Raw genomic sequence first — 17,185 nt, 5'->3', positions numbered from 1 at the left:
CTAAAGCCAAGTGGTGTTTCTGTGGGCGGGGTTTGCCTTGAATGTTCCGCAGTGTGTCTTTAACAAACACACATTAAAGGACAAATATGATGGATTATTTACGTGCAGACCCTTCCAGGAGTGACGGACGAGGTTCTTGCGTTCACACTCATTATTCATTCGTTATAATGGAGAAGCAAACGAAAAAATGTCCATCTACAGGCAGCAGAGGGAATTACCATGGGGAAATAAACAAAAGCTAGTTTGTCCCCGGCATGCTAATGTGAGTATTCAGTTCACAAAGAGTCTGGAGATGATTTATGGACTTGAAAACAGCACAGGAGAGCTCCAGATCTTCACCTTTGATGTGACAAATCGAAGGTGAAGGTGTTTTCTAAGGCTCAGATGGAGAGGACCTCTAAACAGAGCAATAAAAACACCTGTAAACCTGTCATTTAAATACTCTAAGTTGGAATATTCCCGGCAAAGCAAAGACATCTCCATAAGAAATGTTTTCTCTGGTTCACTTTCGACACTACGAGGTTAAAAACATGTTTTGTAATTGAAAACATTTTGTCAAACTACATTTAAACCAGTCGAAAAAAAATTCAACCTCCTCAATATTTCTTCAGTATTGACCTTTTATTGGGAAAATATCCTGAATTAAAGTAATTTCATAGTTTGCAGTTTGCCGTTTAAATCAATTCAACACTGATGATTCAGAGCCACGCCTTCTAAAACAATTTAAATGATCATTACTCAGGAAGAGGAGCAGTTATAATTGCCCCATAAGTCTACATTATGACTTTTTATTAGCGGCTTAAATGAGCGCGCTGCCTCCTTCTAACTACACTCACCGGATGCAACAAATGTCTTTGCGCTAATATGAAAAGTGTTGAAATGACGTTTCCTGACGTCTTGCATTGTTGTGTTTTGTGTTGACGGCGACAGAGCAGAGTGCTATGAGACAATAGTGCTTCTAATTATAGCTCACTGCTCCCCAAAGACTCGACGTTCATGTAAATGTCCACGACAGAGGCCCACGAGCTGACCACGAACTGACCAAGAACTGACCACGAGCTGACCACGAGCTGACCACGAGAAGACGCTTTCAAGTTAAACCCCCAGATGTTTGACAAAAGACACTGTAGTTCAAACTGATACAAAGCTCTTTGATAAAGGTTGTAAAAAACTGATATGGATGTCAATTCAGTTACTCGATAATCGGGATTATTCAGGTCACCGAGACCACAAATTGCAGCAAATTGCAGCTGCAGTCAGGGGGCGCTGCAGGCAGGGGGCGCTGCAGGCAGGGGGCGATGCAGGCAGGGGGCGCTGCAGGCAGGGGGCGATGCAGGCAGGGGGCGCTGCAGGCAGGGGGCGCTGTAAACACATAACAAACTGTTATGTGGTATGATAAAACTACTCGAGTTCACACAACGAGTCAATGGTCAGAATGAGCATAACATGTTATTCTCTCATCAAGATTACCTTAGTTACAACATAGAAGGTATTATAACACCGTGCTCCAACTGGACACAAACTTGGCACAATCTGGGCACAAACTGGGCTCCAATTGCGCTCAAACTGGGCTCAAACTAGGCTTGAACTGGGCTCAAACTAGGCTTAAACTGGGCTCAAACTGGACTCATACTGGGCTGAAACAAGGCTGAAACTGGATTCAAACTGGGCACAAACTGGGCACAAACTGACCGGGCTCTTGCATTGTTGTGTTTTGTGTTGACGGCGACAGAGCAGAGTGCTATGAGACAATAGTGCTTCTAATTATAGCTCACTGCTCCCCAAAGACTCGACGTTCATGTAAATGTCCACGACAGAGGCCCAAGAGCTGACCAAGAGCTGACCAAGAGCTGACCAAGAGCTGACCAAGAGCTGACCACGAGCTGACCAAGAGCTGACCACGAGCTGACCAAGAGCTGACCACGGAAGATGCTTTCAAGTTAAACGCCCCAGATGTTTGACGGTCAGACCCTGACAAAAGACAGTAGTCCAAACTGATACATAACTCTTCGATAAGGGAACTTCTGTCAACTATATTTCCAATAATTATAATAAGTCATCAGGATGTATCACTGTCAATAAAGGTTGTGAAAAACTAATATGAATGTCAATATTATTCAGTTAATCGATAATCGGGATTATTCAGGCCACTATAGACCCAGTGTTTGTGTTTGTCTGAGTTAGCATTAGCCTGCTAACATCACAAACTATGAAAAACCAGGGCTGTTTTGGCGACTGAAACAACTCGAGCAAACACAAGAAACACTAGAGCAAAGTTAGAAAACATTACCACGTGTTGCGCAGATGTTAGCGTTAGCGATTGGCACCGAAATTAGCTTACATGCTAACAACCTTGTAATAAACATTTCATAAATCTACTGTTACAATACTACTACTACTGGACAACAATGCAACAAAAACACAGGAAAATGTACTTTTTCTTCCACCAAATCCCACAGTAATAAGTGAACTTTAGAAACGCGTCGGAAAATGTGATGAACATATAAACAACAACCACGTGTCCGCGCTACGTCTACAATTGACAAATGACCTTTTTTTAATTTGCTGCTTTGTCTGTATCAGTGATAAATGTGAGCGGCAGAGTTCATCTGCTTTTATACAACTGTTTCATTCTAACGTTCTTTCTTTTAACGTCTGGTACAAACTAAATATAATGCAGCGTTATAGACTTGAATATTTGTTGTTCAGCACGTTCACGTTTTAGTTTTGAGCGTTTTCTGAAGAACGCCACCTGCATAAACTCGAGAATGGTAATATTAAGATTTTTTGGAGTATAAAATTAGGCCACAGTCTTGTATTATTGTAGTATTGAGGATTTTTCTTAGTATTGATAGCGCTAAAAATAATAGTAAAAGCAAGTCATTCCTGCTTGATTTCGGTCAGCAGAATTAGTTCCCATCACACAATGTTGATGGTGTTTTGGCGTGTTTCACCGTCTCAAAAACAGCCGGAGTCGTGTTTGGAGTCGCTCAAACGTGTTTTTCAAGCGTGAAACCAGAAAGAAAGACGACAAAAACACAAAAGCAAGCAGCAACACTCACGCCGCAAACTTAAAACGATGCTACGTTGACATACTGAACATTATCGCCTGCTGTAAACCGCTGTAATTCAATGATTTCTGAGTATTTATCATTCATTGCCTCTCCAAAGGATTCAGGATTCACTCTGCACTCGACACTGAATCCAAATTTGATCCGTCGCATGCTAATAAGGCCCGGGCGATATCGACAATACTGCGCCGATCCGACAGAAACGTGTTAAAAACGTGTTGTTAAACGCATTCGCTGAGGTTTAATTGTCAGACAAAGGTGAAAATCAGACGCATTTTTATCGATATTGCGTCGATAAAAAGGGTTTAAGATAAGATATTCCTTTATTGTCCACACATGGGGAAATTTCATAAATTTATCGTACATTTCGTAAAATTTCGTAAATTTACCGTGAGCGTTCTGCGTCAGGGTTGTTGTCGTTTCAATGCTATTGTTTATCTGTTACTTTTTTGTTCCTGGTTTTGTAGTTGTACAGTCAGAAAATGGAAAAGCTAAACAGGACAAGACAAGGAGAGCAACATGACAAAAACAAGAAGACGTCCATCAAAAGTCAGGAGTCGTTGGGAGTCGTTGGTTCTGTCGCTGTCAAACATCTTTTTACGGCTTTTTCCGCCGCACCGAGGGACGTCATGCTATCAAATGCTAGCGTTACGATTATTGTGAGGAAAAACAATCACGATTTAAAGATTATTTGCGATTATTGAGACTGACATTTTCTTTCGTTCCCGTGCTCTGGCGTGTGTGAGCGGCTTCACCAAACTTCCTGAAAGACAAAATCAAGATAAATTTGACAAAAACATCCAGCGTTGTTGATGTTTTGGACGATAGATTGGAAGTGCAGAAGGGCCCGAGCCATCTGCAAACGCGGACGGCGGTTTGTCACTGTTTTTACACGTTGTAATGAGATCAGCCGGCGGCCATCTTGATTCTGGTCGCTAACGTAAACAAACCCTGCTACTGCAGTTCTGACTGTTACAAAACAACAAATGACATGGCACAAAAGAACAGCTGCATTTTAGAACGCAAATGTGGCTGTTGTAGAAGCTAGAGTTATGTAGAAAATGCTACTAAATGGTTAGCATGGGTGATTAGCATGGGTCATAATGAACATAAACATGGCTCGTAAGTGTCTGAAACTTTCCCTGTGCGTGATAATGGAGCCGCGCAAAGTGTTAAGATAGTTTTAGTAAAGTTTTGAAGCTTTTAGTGCTAACATTGTTGAAGGTCTTTGCCAGTTAAAAGTCTGTGTAAAGTCGTCAAAAAGCCGCGATATCTGCGCTGACTGCGACGTTTAAAAACACAAACCTTTCAGGCAACGTTTGAGAACCAATTTTGCGTTTGAAAAAAGGCAAAGTGCTAAAAGTAAACGCTCGTCGCTTCCCGTAGAAACGATATGTCTCTTAACAGCCTCAATTTAACTCTATTGTTGATTAGTGCCGTGCTTTTGGCGTGAAAAGAGCATTTAGATCAGTCTTCGCTCAAGTGCTAATGCTTCTGTCGCGGTGTGATCATTTCAAACTATATTTCGACAATAAGGAACTTTTTAAGACGATAAAATGTCCAATTTTCCACACACTTTCTTTACGTTTCCATGCGGTCTTAAAGTAGTTACGCTAACGCTCAGGATCAGTCTAAAACTGTTAAGGAAAGGTCACGTTTTGTCCTAATTTTAGTTTTTTCTAGTGTCTGAAGTGTAGTATATTTGACAAAATATAAATATCAAATATAATTACAATACTAGATATATTTTTCTTTTTTTTAGGATAGTTTGGAATATTTCTGGCCCTTCAATTTACACTTTAGGTCGAGCCAAAGCTGATTATCTCGAGTACATTTTGGTTTCTTATTCGCTTGAACGTCGCGTCATGTGCCTCGCTGCCGGTCCAAGGTCAGATCTGTGGAGAGGCGCCCCCGCTGCTTTTGACAAATAAATAATTGACAAATAAAATACCTGTGACGGCGATAAATGCGAGACGGAAATGTTTCAGTGCAAATCAAACTGCGCAAGCGTCTGCTAAAATACTGAAACGTCGCCGTGCAGTGATACAATATCGATACGTACTTATTTGATATATTTTACCGAATCGTTAAGTGACAGTGCGACCACTTTTAGAGATGTTTAAAGCGAAACATTTGACACAATCACTGTTTTGATGATTAGAATGGGTGTATTTCATATGGTTTGTGCAGGTTTAACGGATAAAACAGTTCAAATGTGTTCAGTTCTTTCAAAAATACTGTTGGATCCCACAATATATTGATCATCACATCATAAAATCCCTGTATCTACTTCACAGTCACCGCGGCCATATGTTGCACACGTAATTCCATGTGTACTCTATATGGGCTGAGGGCAAATGGCACGAGCCCCCCGCGAATATACATTTAGCACCGCATCATTTACCGCCACGTGAGCCTTTCTCTAACGTCCATCCCGAGTCGGGCCCAGAAATAAGCATCATCCGCAGTATCATGTCCACGGGAGCTTGTTTTAGCCGTAACCAGGGAAACCTTATTGGAAAAACAGCACTTGGACAACCTCTTGTAAACCTTGTGCGTGTTTCATAACGTGCCCGGGCCCGCGCGTGCGTTGGGTGCGTGTATTTTTCGTGCCTTCAAACGCACAGAGTCCACGATGAGGGAAAAAACACACTATAAAAAACACAGAAACACGCTCATTATAGACCGTGTTATGCAAATGAGCGCGCGGCACGTTGAGCGGTTCGTTTGCGCCAAGGTAACACCGACAATACGTGTGTGGGGGGGTAATTTATGCGTGGAAAGAGAGGCTGACGGGACTGTGACGCACTCCGGTGAAACGCGGGGCAGAAAGAGTCGCCGCGGTGTGTGTCTTTTATTTTATTCCTTTATTATTTTTGGAGGAGATCGAGTGCGCGAAAGGGAAGGGATTACGATTAAAATGAAAATAGTGGCGATTACCTGCTCAGTGACGCCGGAGATGGTTTGGCTCCATTAGAAACATCTTGGCAACGCGCGCGCCGGCTTCAGACACCGCGCACCGACATCCATTTCTAGTGTTTATTCCCGCGAAGCGCCGCCGCTCGGTCCAGAACAAAGCCCCGGTGCGAGAGAGTGGAACATGCGCGCGAGGGGGGAGGAGGGGGGGGGGGGGGGGGGGGGGGGGGGACGGGACGTGTGTGGAGGACTGGGGGGGGGGGGGGAGGAAGGAAGAACGGCAGAAGAGCGAGGAAATGGTGGCGATGTTAGTGCCGGCTGCACGCACGGATCCGCGAGAGTCCTGACGTGTGCGTGAGGTCTGGATGGAGAGAAGGAGGGGGAGGAGAGAGAGGGAGGGAGGGGGAGAGGGAGGAGTGAGAGAGAGAGGGAGGAGGAGAGAGAGAGAGGGAGGAGAGAGAGAGAGAGGGAGGAGAGAGAGAGAGGGAGGAGTGAGAGAGAGGGAGGAGAGAGAGAGAGGGTGAGAGAGAGGGAGGGGGGAGAGAGAGAGGGAGGGGGGAGAGAGAGAGGGAGGGGGAGGAGAGAGAGGGAGGAGAGAGAGAGAGGGAGGAGTGAGAGAGAGAGGGGAGGAGAGAGGGAGAGAGGGGGGAGAGAGAGAGGGGAGGAGAGAGAGGGTGAGAGAGAGGGAGGAGAGAGAGAGGGAGGAGGAGAGAGAGAGAGGGAGGAGAGAGAGAGAGGGAGGAGTGAGAGAGGGGAGGAGAGAGAGGATGAGAGAGAGGGAGGAGGAGAGAGAGAGAGAGAGAGGGAGGAGAGAGAGAGAGAGGGGAGAGAGAGAGAGAGGGAGGGAGAGAGCGGCAGGTGTGGAGTCAGTCAGCGGCGGTAACAGGATGCGGTCACCATGGCCCCGCCCCTAACAGAATCCCGGGACCGGCCCCCGTGAGCGCCCGCTGAATGCGCCTCCTCCGCCGGGCACCGCATCTGTGACACGGGCCTGTGCGCGCACTGCACCGGGAGTGAGGTCCATGTGAAGGTCAGAAGAAGGAGCAGGAACCTGATGTGGCACTTTCTAATGAAGAGGGATCAGCCAAAACAGAGAACACAAGGTTAACTTTATTTAAAGGCCCCGTAGGAATAAATGTATGGTAATAATCTACAGCAGGTAGTTTATTGTTTATGTATGTTTGTGTTACACTGGAATAATGTGATAATGTGGCAGGCTATACACGCTAAGCCCCATAAGCCCAATTTTACATTAAGAAGTAATAATAATAATATAGCCGCACGCTGCAATGATCGGCCCTCGCCACGCCGCCGCCACGCCGCAAGAGGAGGGGCCCTAACGCGCCCCAATGGTCCTTTTATTACACCTACTGCTGAATCTGTGACGCTGTCACATCTTCTCTCCTTTGTTTTACCATCAAAAAGCAATTTTATTTTTAATTCTTGGCAAAAACAGACACCGTGACTCTTTAAATAAAAATGTGGCCACTCCTTTATAGGGCTTAAGCCCTGAGGGGGAGGAGTTTGTGAAAGTCTAAAGTGTAAACATGATCTGGCGATTTCCCCATTGGAATAACATGGGAGGTTTTGGTCATCGCTATGGCAACGCCATAACAATTATGACAATGATCTCATTGACTTTTTTGATGGGGATGCCAAAATTGAATTTTGTGTAAAATTTTGTAAAATTTGCAAATCTAAACATTTAACAGGACCTGAAGTGTCAGTCCAGCAACACGCCCACTCTGGAGGTGTATGAAGAAAACTGATTTGACAGCATATCTTTATCAAATGGCTTGAACTCAGGTCTTTCTTTCTCATTGTGCATAAAATAATATTCTCTTCCAGGAGTCCAGGACTGATCATTGCGTCCAAACTCACACTTCGTCATCCCCGTACAAAGCACTCGTTTGCGCTAAGTAGCTCACGAATACATTCCCCATCTCTTGCATGTTCCGTGCATATAATGCAAAAATGTAACATTATTACTGTATAGAGGGCCAAAAAGACAAAGTGGGCGGGGCCCACTCAAAAATAACGAAAGTACCCGTCAGTGACCAGGGACCCACACCGAAAATGTATAGTTTATGATATTTGAAAAATGGGAAACATTGTTTTCGCATCGGAATATTATTTCTTTCTTTCTTCTTCTTCTCGGGACCAACCCCCCTATTTTTCACCCAGTAAATATTGACGAAAGGTCACAAAAATTTGCACACCTCTAAAGATCGTGCCTCTCTACATTCTGGCTATCTCCCTTTTCTAAAATTAAAAAAATTGGCTCGTCAGCGCCCCCAAATGTACCAAAAATGCATTGAGAAATGCCCCCAAAAAAATCTGATCGTAGAATCATGAAATTTGGCGCAGAGGTAGATGGTGACAAGAAAAGTAAAAAATATTATTACGGCAACGCCGTCCACCCAACCAAAAGTCGGCCATATTGGTTCAAAAATGGCCAAGCATGACTCTGAGTTTTTCCAAATGTCGTACTTTTACGAACTTCTCCCAGGGCGTTGTCCCTAAAAAGCTGAAATTTGGTGAAAATGGTGCTGAGGAGTGGGACATCAAAAGTTATTCAAATTACATTGATACCTCTCACGGTCTCTGAGCGGCGAAGCCGCAAACTGTAGCTAGAATTTCAGAAATTTTAAATTTAAAATGTGCTGCCGTTTGGTTAAATGTTTAGTTTTGGGAAATTTGACACAAAACTCAATTTTGGCATCCCCATCAAAAAAGTCAATGAGACCCATGTCATAATTGTAATGGCTTTGCTGTAGCGATGACCGAAACCTCCCATGTTATTCCAATGGGGAAATCGCCAGAACATGCTGACACTTTATACTTTCACAAACTCTTCCTAGGGCGTTAGCCCTATTAACCTGAAATTTGGTGAGACTCATCTTCAGGGGTGGACCATCAAAAGTTATACACATTTTTATTCAAAGAGTCACGGTCTCTTTGCCACATTTTGCCAAGAATTCAAAATAAAATTGCTTTTTGAATGGTAAAACAAAGGGGAGAAGATTCAGCAGTAGGTGTATAAAAAGGACAATTGGGGCGCTGGCGTGGCGGCGGCGTGGCGAGGGACGATCATTGCCGCTTCCGGCTATATGTGATCGACCACGGGAAAAAACGCCACAAGTCAGCCCGGACCACACAGAGAAAAACAGGCTTTTTTCCCCCAAATTTGTGATTTTCGTTTTTTTGCATTATGTGAAAGTTGAAGTTATAAAGGAGCCTCTCCGTGCTTCAGATAACAGTATTCATTACCTTAAAAGTACACATCAAGCTGTTACAAATGGGTAGTTTTCGTGCTCTGCGTGGGGGGCGTTACCTTTTCAGCAGTGCATTGTTGATCTTTTTCCACCAATCCACTGCGAACCACATGGCTACAGCTACGTGTTCTCCTCTCAGAGACATTATTCATTACTCCAGACTTACTCCAGAGCTTATGATTCCCTGGACTTCATTGCAACGGAACTGAGGTACTTTTACTCTAAAGTATTGCTTTAACGCTCTGTTTTAAGGTTGCCTCGGGCGCCGGAGCAGACACAGCAATGCTAAGCTAACATGCTGCTTCAGTGCACTCTACATTATAAATACGGGCTTGAATTTAATGTGACTACTTTCTGAATAATTAACATCACGTAGTCTCTTTAAACTAGCTGTTTTGGGACGATGTAATGTCTGTATCTTCGTGTTTTTTACAGTTTTTTACTGTAGCCTGCGTTAGCTGGTTTAGCTTGCTTACGTTCCAAGCTTTTGTTTCCCTTTTCAGAATTGGCGCTCACAGCTGGATTTTATCAAAAACTATGCAGAAGTCCATTGCAATACAGCTTCAACTTTGCACAGCAGGTACTATTTATTACACATCATTTACTTAACTTCATTTTATTAAATATACAATAAAGTGCAAATGCAGAATAGCAATTATAGATTGCTATAGATATTATTAGTATTATTTTGTCTTACGCTAGCTGTTTTATTTTATCTTTATTTCCCCCTCCATTCCTTATTGAGAAATGAGAAGTTCTGTCTATAGGAGATTTTGTTTATAAGAGTTCTTCTATTAAGAGTATTTTTTTAAACTTCCTATAAGTTATCTGTCCTTTTCCTCTGTATCAACCTGCGTTGCAACAATGAAATTTCTCCATGTGTGGACAGTAAAGGAATATCTTATCTTATCAAATGTCACATGTCTTAATCTAATTCCTTCGCTCTCTCCCTCTGTCTTCTACAGATACACAGTTATCTTGGAAAAAAAAATGAGTCTTTTATGTGAAATAGTTAGCCATTTCTTAAATGTCCTGTTATTTGTTTACAGCTTTGATGCCAAGAGACCAGGTGTGGTGCTTGCAAAAAGTCACTGTGAAGCAGAACCTGTGGAATTTCAGCTACTAAGCAATTCAGCTGTTCTACCTCCGGTTGACAATCTCCATGTCCTGGTCCCACCTGGACTGAACATTGACAGGCAGAAAAAATGAGGCCTTTCTGTACTGACGAGGCAAAAGACATCACATGCTCAGCGCCGAGAGTCACAGCACAGAAGAGGATGTGGCTGTGATCGCTGATGTAATTGGACTCTGATGGTATACATATCATATCTATTATCTCATTAATTAATATTTTTTTATGATGTACATATCACCACTTCCTATTGCACTACATAGCTTTATACCTTTATATCATTATGTACCTATTATGCCGTTTAGTGCTCAGTGTTCAATGTTTTGCTGTTTGTGTTGCACTGAATCACCTGTGAATTCTGTTTATCGACAAATGGCAATAAACCCTATTCTAATTCTGATTCTGATTCTTGGATCATAAAAGGTCCTGAACAGCATCAAAGTATTTCCATTTTAATATAGTAACTTCTAATTCTGATTCAAGTCCAGTTACCATCAATAACAACACTCCTCTTGAGTCTTTAGTGACAGCTGTAATGTGACAGGGGGAGGGGTTATCTCAATAAGATGCAAATGAGCCCCCCTGTGACTCTGGGCTCACTCCGGTGAGAAACTTCTGTTTTCTCAGTGAAAGGTTTTGAGAGTTGTATACATTCAAATGACCACAACTTACTCAAATATTATCAGATCTACATGAGTGAGACATCATTGGAAAGCTTTCACACTTTCAGAATCTGTGAATAACTCAAAATGTCTCCGGGTAGACATGTAACTGGTTTATCCACGGTCAGTCACATATTTATTATTATTATTGGCTCGAGCCATGAAGTTCCAGCGGAACGGATTGCTCGAAACTTTGTTCTTGCCAGGTTTCTTATTATCATTCTTATTATAGTTTTGCATGGTAATTTTGCCACAACTCTGGCATTTTTGACCCCCTGAACATTGATGAATGTCACACATGGGGTCATAGGTCACACATGGGGTCATAGGTCACATGGGGTCATAGACGCGATCGGCTCGGCCCGAACTCGAATAAAATGGAGGTTGTGAGAACGCCCATCGCAACAGTGCAACTAGTTCAAAAAAGAAAAAACATGAAACGCTTAATCTTTGGCCACTTGGGACAGCGATAGAGCTACCTTTGACCTCTGACCTTTGATGAGTAAAACGCACCTGGCAGCATCGCTCTATGATAAACAGGAAGTCAGCCATGTTGAATCAAAGTGGCACCGCCACGCTTGACTTTTTTTTTTTCCAAATCGTACTTGTCCTAGGTTTTTTGTCCGATCGAGCTCAAAACAACACTTTTTGCCTCTAAAGACATTGAAATTGAATAAATATTAAAAAGAATGTTGATATTCTTTACGGTCTCTGCGTAACACTCCTTCAAAAAAGGCTTAATTTCCATTTCTTTTCAAGGACAAGTCACGCCTATTGGAATTGATCTATGGAGCTCATATTTCACTCACTAATGCGTTTTTATGTCTGATTGGAAATAAATTCCCATGTAACAAATGTACTCTATAGCGCCCCCTACCCATTGTGTGAAAAACTCAACATTGTCTGTTCAGTTTGACACTCATGGTTTATATTCTCCTCGAGACGCAATGAAAAAAGTGCATTGCAGATATTTTGTATTTTCACAATTGGCCAACAGAGACGCAATGAATGCCTTCACTTCCTCTTCCGCTTTTATTTTGATGGGACATTTCCTCTCGTGGCACAGTCTTAGCATTAGCATTAGAGCTAGTGTTAGCATTAGCGGCGGGTCTCTGTTGCTAGGTGACGGAGGTACAGGGAGGAAGGGGGTGCAGCCAGGTCACTGAGGCGCTCTCTCTCCCTTTTTCCCTGCTCAGATCAGTGCAGAAGGTGCCTGGATCGCCTGTGGCACTTACAAAATAAAGGCCTCTGTGTTTTACAGATACAGAAGGAGTTTTATTTTGACATAGCCTGACAGTGACAGATTATTGTCTAAAGAATAAAGTCTAAAGCTGTGTCCTTGGCTCCATCAGAGACACTGAACTGTTTAACTCCCACAGTCCAAACCCAGGAAACAGAGGCTCAGTGAAGGAGGAGCTGAAGGTGTGGAGGTGGAACAGTTCTCCACCAGAGAGGACCTGATAGAAGGACAGAGCTCCAGCCTCAGAGTCCAGGAATACGCCCACTCTGAAGGGGTTTGGAGGAAACTGAGATGACGGCACATCGCTTCTCAAACTTGACTTGGACACATATCTTTCTTTCTCATTGTGTATAAAATAATATTCTCCTTTCCAGAACCTCATCCTCCAGGACTGATCATTGAGTCCAAACCCACACTCCACACTCTTTCCTCTCCGTCTGATTCCTCCTGTAACTCACTGCTACATCAACCTCCCCCTCGCACTGCATCTCAAAGTAACAGCGCCCCCTCAGGCCAGAGGAGGCCAGGACCTGAGGCCAGTGTGTGAATCTGTCCTCATGACGTGGAACAACTTCTGACAAAGTGAATTCCACAGTCCGTTTGTCCTCAGACAGATGGAGTCTTCTGTTTGCCGTGTTTGGATCCAGAGTGAACTCACAGTGATCTGAAACACAAAGACACATTTAACTTCTGTTTTGAGAACATTATTCCCTCCCGGACGGTGCGGTGTTTTCCAAACAACAAGCCATGGATTAACCGTGAACTGAAGGCTCTGCTGAAGGAGAAGAAGAGAGCCTTCAGGTCAGGGAACAAGGAGGAGCTGAGGACTGTGCAGAAGGAGCTGATCAGGCAGGCTAAGGCCGGCTACAAGAGGAGGATGGAGGAGCAGCTGCAGCAGAAGAACATTCAGGGAGTGTGGAGGAGCCTGAAAACCATCTCAGGCTTCAAAATCCCCCCTGCCCAGACAGAGGGGGATCTACAGTGGGTGAATGATTTAAATGCTCACTTCTTGAGATTTGATCGGTCACCCACCCCTCCCCCTGCACAGCTGCATGCTCCCTCTTCCACAGCTGGACAATGCCCTGCATCTGTTCCTCTTCACTTCTCTGCTCCGGACCATCAGCTCCCCACTTCGCCTGGACTCACCCATCCCCCCAGCACACAGTCCCCCTGCCAACCACTGACTGTCACAGCAGCACAGGTGAGGAGTGAGCTGAAGAGGATTAAAGTGAGGAAGGCAGCAGGACCTGATGGCATCAGCCCCAGGCTCCTTAAGTCCTGCGCAGATGAACTGTGTGGAGTTATGAAGCATGTCTTCAACATGAGCCTGAAGCTGAGGGTGGTACCACAGGTCTGGAAGACCTCCTGTCTGGTACCTGTGCCTAAGACACCGCGCTCTAAAGACCTCAACAGCTTCAGGCCGGTGGCTCTCTCGTCACATCTGATGAAGACACTGGAGCGGCTGGTCCTGGACCACCTCCGCTCCACCGTGAGCTCAGCCATGGACCCGCTGCAGTTTGCATATCGGCCTGGCATCGGAGTGGAGGACGCCGTCATCTCCCCGCTGCACCACTCTCTCTCTCACCTGGAAAAGCCTGGCAGCTCTGTGAGGATCCTGTTTTTCGATCTTTCCAGCGCCTTCAACACCATCCAGCCGTTGCTCCTGAGGGACAAGCTGGAGACGGCTGGTGTGGAGTACGACCTGGCAGAGTGGATCCTGGACTACCTCACGGACCGACCCCAGTTTGTGAGAGCCCGGGACTGTGTGTCGGACCTGCAGTGTGGGGGCGCCCCAGGGCACTGTCCTCGCGCCCTTTCTCTTCACCCTTTACACTGCAGACTTCAGACACGACACGGACAGCTGTGTCCTGCAGAAGTTCTCTGATGACTCTAACATCATCGGACTCATCACGGACGACGATGATGCGGAGTACAGAGGACTGGAGCAGGACTTTGTGGACTTGTGTCAGCGGAACCACCTCCTCATCAACGCGGGGAAGACCAAGGAGATGGTGGTGGACTTCCACAGACGCCACTCTGCTGCCCCCTCACCAATGAACATCCAGGGAAGGGACATTGAGAGAGTGGACTCATACAAGTACCTGGTGTTCATCTGAACCACAAACTGGACTGGACTCATAACACAGACTGTACAGGAAGAGCCAGAGTCGGCTCTACCTCCTGAGGAGACTCAGGTCTTTTGGAGTGACAGGGCCACTCCTGAAGACCTTCTACGACTCTGTGGTGGCATCAGCTCCTGTAGGTGTGGCCTGCTGGAGCAGCAGCATCACAGAGAGGGAGAGGAAGAGACTGGACAAAGTCATCAAGAACTCCAGCTCCGTCCTGGGTTGCGCTCTGGACTCGGTGCAGGAGGTGGGGGACAGAAGGGTCCTGGCTAGATTCACATCTATGCTGGACCATGAGTGTCACCCCCTGCAGGACACTCTGTCCGCTCTGGAGAGCAACTTCAGTGAGAGACTGATCCACCCTCGCTGTGAGAAGGAAAGGTTTCGTAGGTCTTTCCTTCCTGCTGCTGTCAGACTTTATAAAAACACTGTTAGTCCTGAACACTCGCAATACTGACCTAACCATGTGCAATTCCGTCATATGTGCAATTACTGTCGTGATTCATGTGCAATTATTGTGAAATTCATGTGCAATCCATGTGCCGTCGTGACACATATTCATGTGCAATTACTGTCGTGATCACATGCAATGGTATTTATGTATTTATTTATTTTCCCCTCCATCCCTTGTTGGGTAATGGGAGGTTTTGTCTAAGGGAGTTTTTGTTTATAGGAGATCTTCTACTGAAAGTGTTTTTCAAACTTCCTATAAGTTATCTGTTCTTATCTTCTGTATCTACCTCTGTATCTACCTGCGTTGCATCAATGAAATTTCACCATTTGTGGGACGATAAAGGAATATCTTGTCTTATCTTATTTAAAATGTGATGATTTAAACATGTTAGTGAGAGTAAATATGAAGTGTGAAAGTCCTGTTTCTTCTCAAAGGTAAATCAATGATAATGAGGTGGTTGGAGGCTCAGCTCATGTGTGATCAGCTTCAACATGTTTAGTTTGGCTCAAAACCTCATCAGTGTTTTGAACTGGGACGTTCAGTTTGTGCGGCTCCAGATCCAATACTGATCTTTAATGTTTGTTCTTTACAATACTGATCCGATACCGATCCGATACCGATCTGATCTTCTTATGTTTCATGTTTTGACCCTTAGTTTAGTCTGATCTTGAGCCTTTATAAAACATGAAGAACACAAAGCTGAATTTGGCTCCAGTTTAATTCCATGACGACAGTTTCAATATGAATATTGCAGAATAGTGTTTTAAAGTGGTCCACAGCTTCAGAGCATCACACTCACTGTGACAGACACATTGATGATTGATGCAGGTCAAATGAGATGTGCATTTATATATTTGTGAATAAATCATTGGTGGACGACCTAAACTGTGCTTTCTTCACCTGTGAATGTGGATGTTTTTCAGACGTTCCACATTCTGCTTTGGAGCCTCTCAAAATCCACATTTATTCAAAGACAGATTTGTTCTCATCAATTCTCATTTATAAACATGAACGTTGAAATTACATGATTGACAGTTTCTTTAAAAGTAGTCGGGGTGTTCAGGGGCTATCAGTCTTATTCAAAAGTGACTCGTACTTATTTATTTCTTCTCTATTTTCAGCTTTAATTGGCATAAAAACACAATAAACAGTAATAAACGTGTAGTTTTGAAGAGAAAAAGAGCATAGATCATGTGACGTCTGCAGAGCTGAGCCGATGGTGCCCAGGCACATTGTACTCACAGCTCCTCAGTGTTTCTGCTGCTCTGGACTTCAGCCTTAACATTAGCAGTGACCGCTGCGTGTGGACCACGTGAGGACCATATGCACTTGTATGGAGCCCATCTAGTCACAGGTTCTGATCCCATACTCAAACATACATGTGTCTGTGTGACGGGGAAAAGGGTGGAGTCTGTGGGAGCTGTGGTGGAGGAGGACCAGGGCATCAGGAGTAACTCAACAATGTGGGCTCAGGAGTAACCGCAGCAACAGCCTCCTCTCACTGCCACCAAGAACACGACCTTTTAAGACATCGTTTGTCCCGTCTGCCGTGTCCAGGGCCCAAGCCTTCAGGGGCTTTTTCATCTTATATATGTTGTTTTATCATTGTTCATCGTTTGATGTTGCACCGAATCACCAAAGCAAGTTCCTATTTTGTGAATTATGTTCATTGACAATAAACCTTTTCTGATTCTAATTCTGATTCTGACTTCTTCTTTTGCATTTACCCCTTGACTACAGATGCCACAAACTGCAGCACAAACAGACGGGCAAAGTGTGAGCGGCGGCCGAGGCGTCGGAGCAGGACAATATGTTTCCAAGTCCGGACTGGGTGGACTGTAGGGTGCTGGTTCTGGTTCGTAGAAGTCACTGCCCGAGAGCGTCGGTCAGAGCACTACTGGAGGTCAGGAATGAGGATCGGAAAGACGAGAAGAGACGAGGTGCCTTTGTAGCTTGTGCCTTTGTAGCTTTATTTAGGCTCAGGAGGAGACGCTCGAGAAGAAGAAGAAGAACAGATACAATACAGATTTCCTGGCTTATATACCCTGCCCCAGGATCAAAGGAACAAAGGCGGAACGCTGATGACATCATAAGACGCTCGGTGATGGTGTGGAGGGAAGAATAAAGAGTGAAATGCAGTGATGTCATAAGGCACCCTTTGGCGACAGTAATTGCACATTAAAACTCCGCTGCCCGCCTCCTCACCCACACCCGGTCCCGTTCTCTCCACTCTCTCCCCATCAAGCAGCGCATAAACTTTAAAATACTCCTCCTCACCTTCAAAGCTCTTCACCACCTTGCCCCCCCCT

The 17,185-nt window shown here is 44.6% G+C and overlaps 1 pseudogene; it reads right to left on the bottom strand.

Annotated features, from left to right (window-relative positions):
• Positions 1-1,256: 1,256 nt before the first annotated feature.
• On the bottom strand, positions 1,257-16,460 carry LOC140355756 (stonustoxin subunit beta-like; annotated as a pseudogene).
• Between the last annotated feature and the right edge of the window lie 725 nt (positions 16,461-17,185).

Source organism: Eucyclogobius newberryi, unplaced genomic scaffold (assembly GCF_026437365.1).
Source record: "Eucyclogobius newberryi isolate DKJ021-1_F unplaced genomic scaffold, fEucNew1.0.hap1 SCAF_12, whole genome shotgun sequence".
Taxonomy (NCBI): domain Eukaryota; kingdom Metazoa; phylum Chordata; class Actinopteri; order Gobiiformes; family Gobiidae; genus Eucyclogobius; species Eucyclogobius newberryi.
Note: the sequence above shows the minus strand (reverse complement) of the source record. Positions and strands in the feature narration are given on the sequence as shown.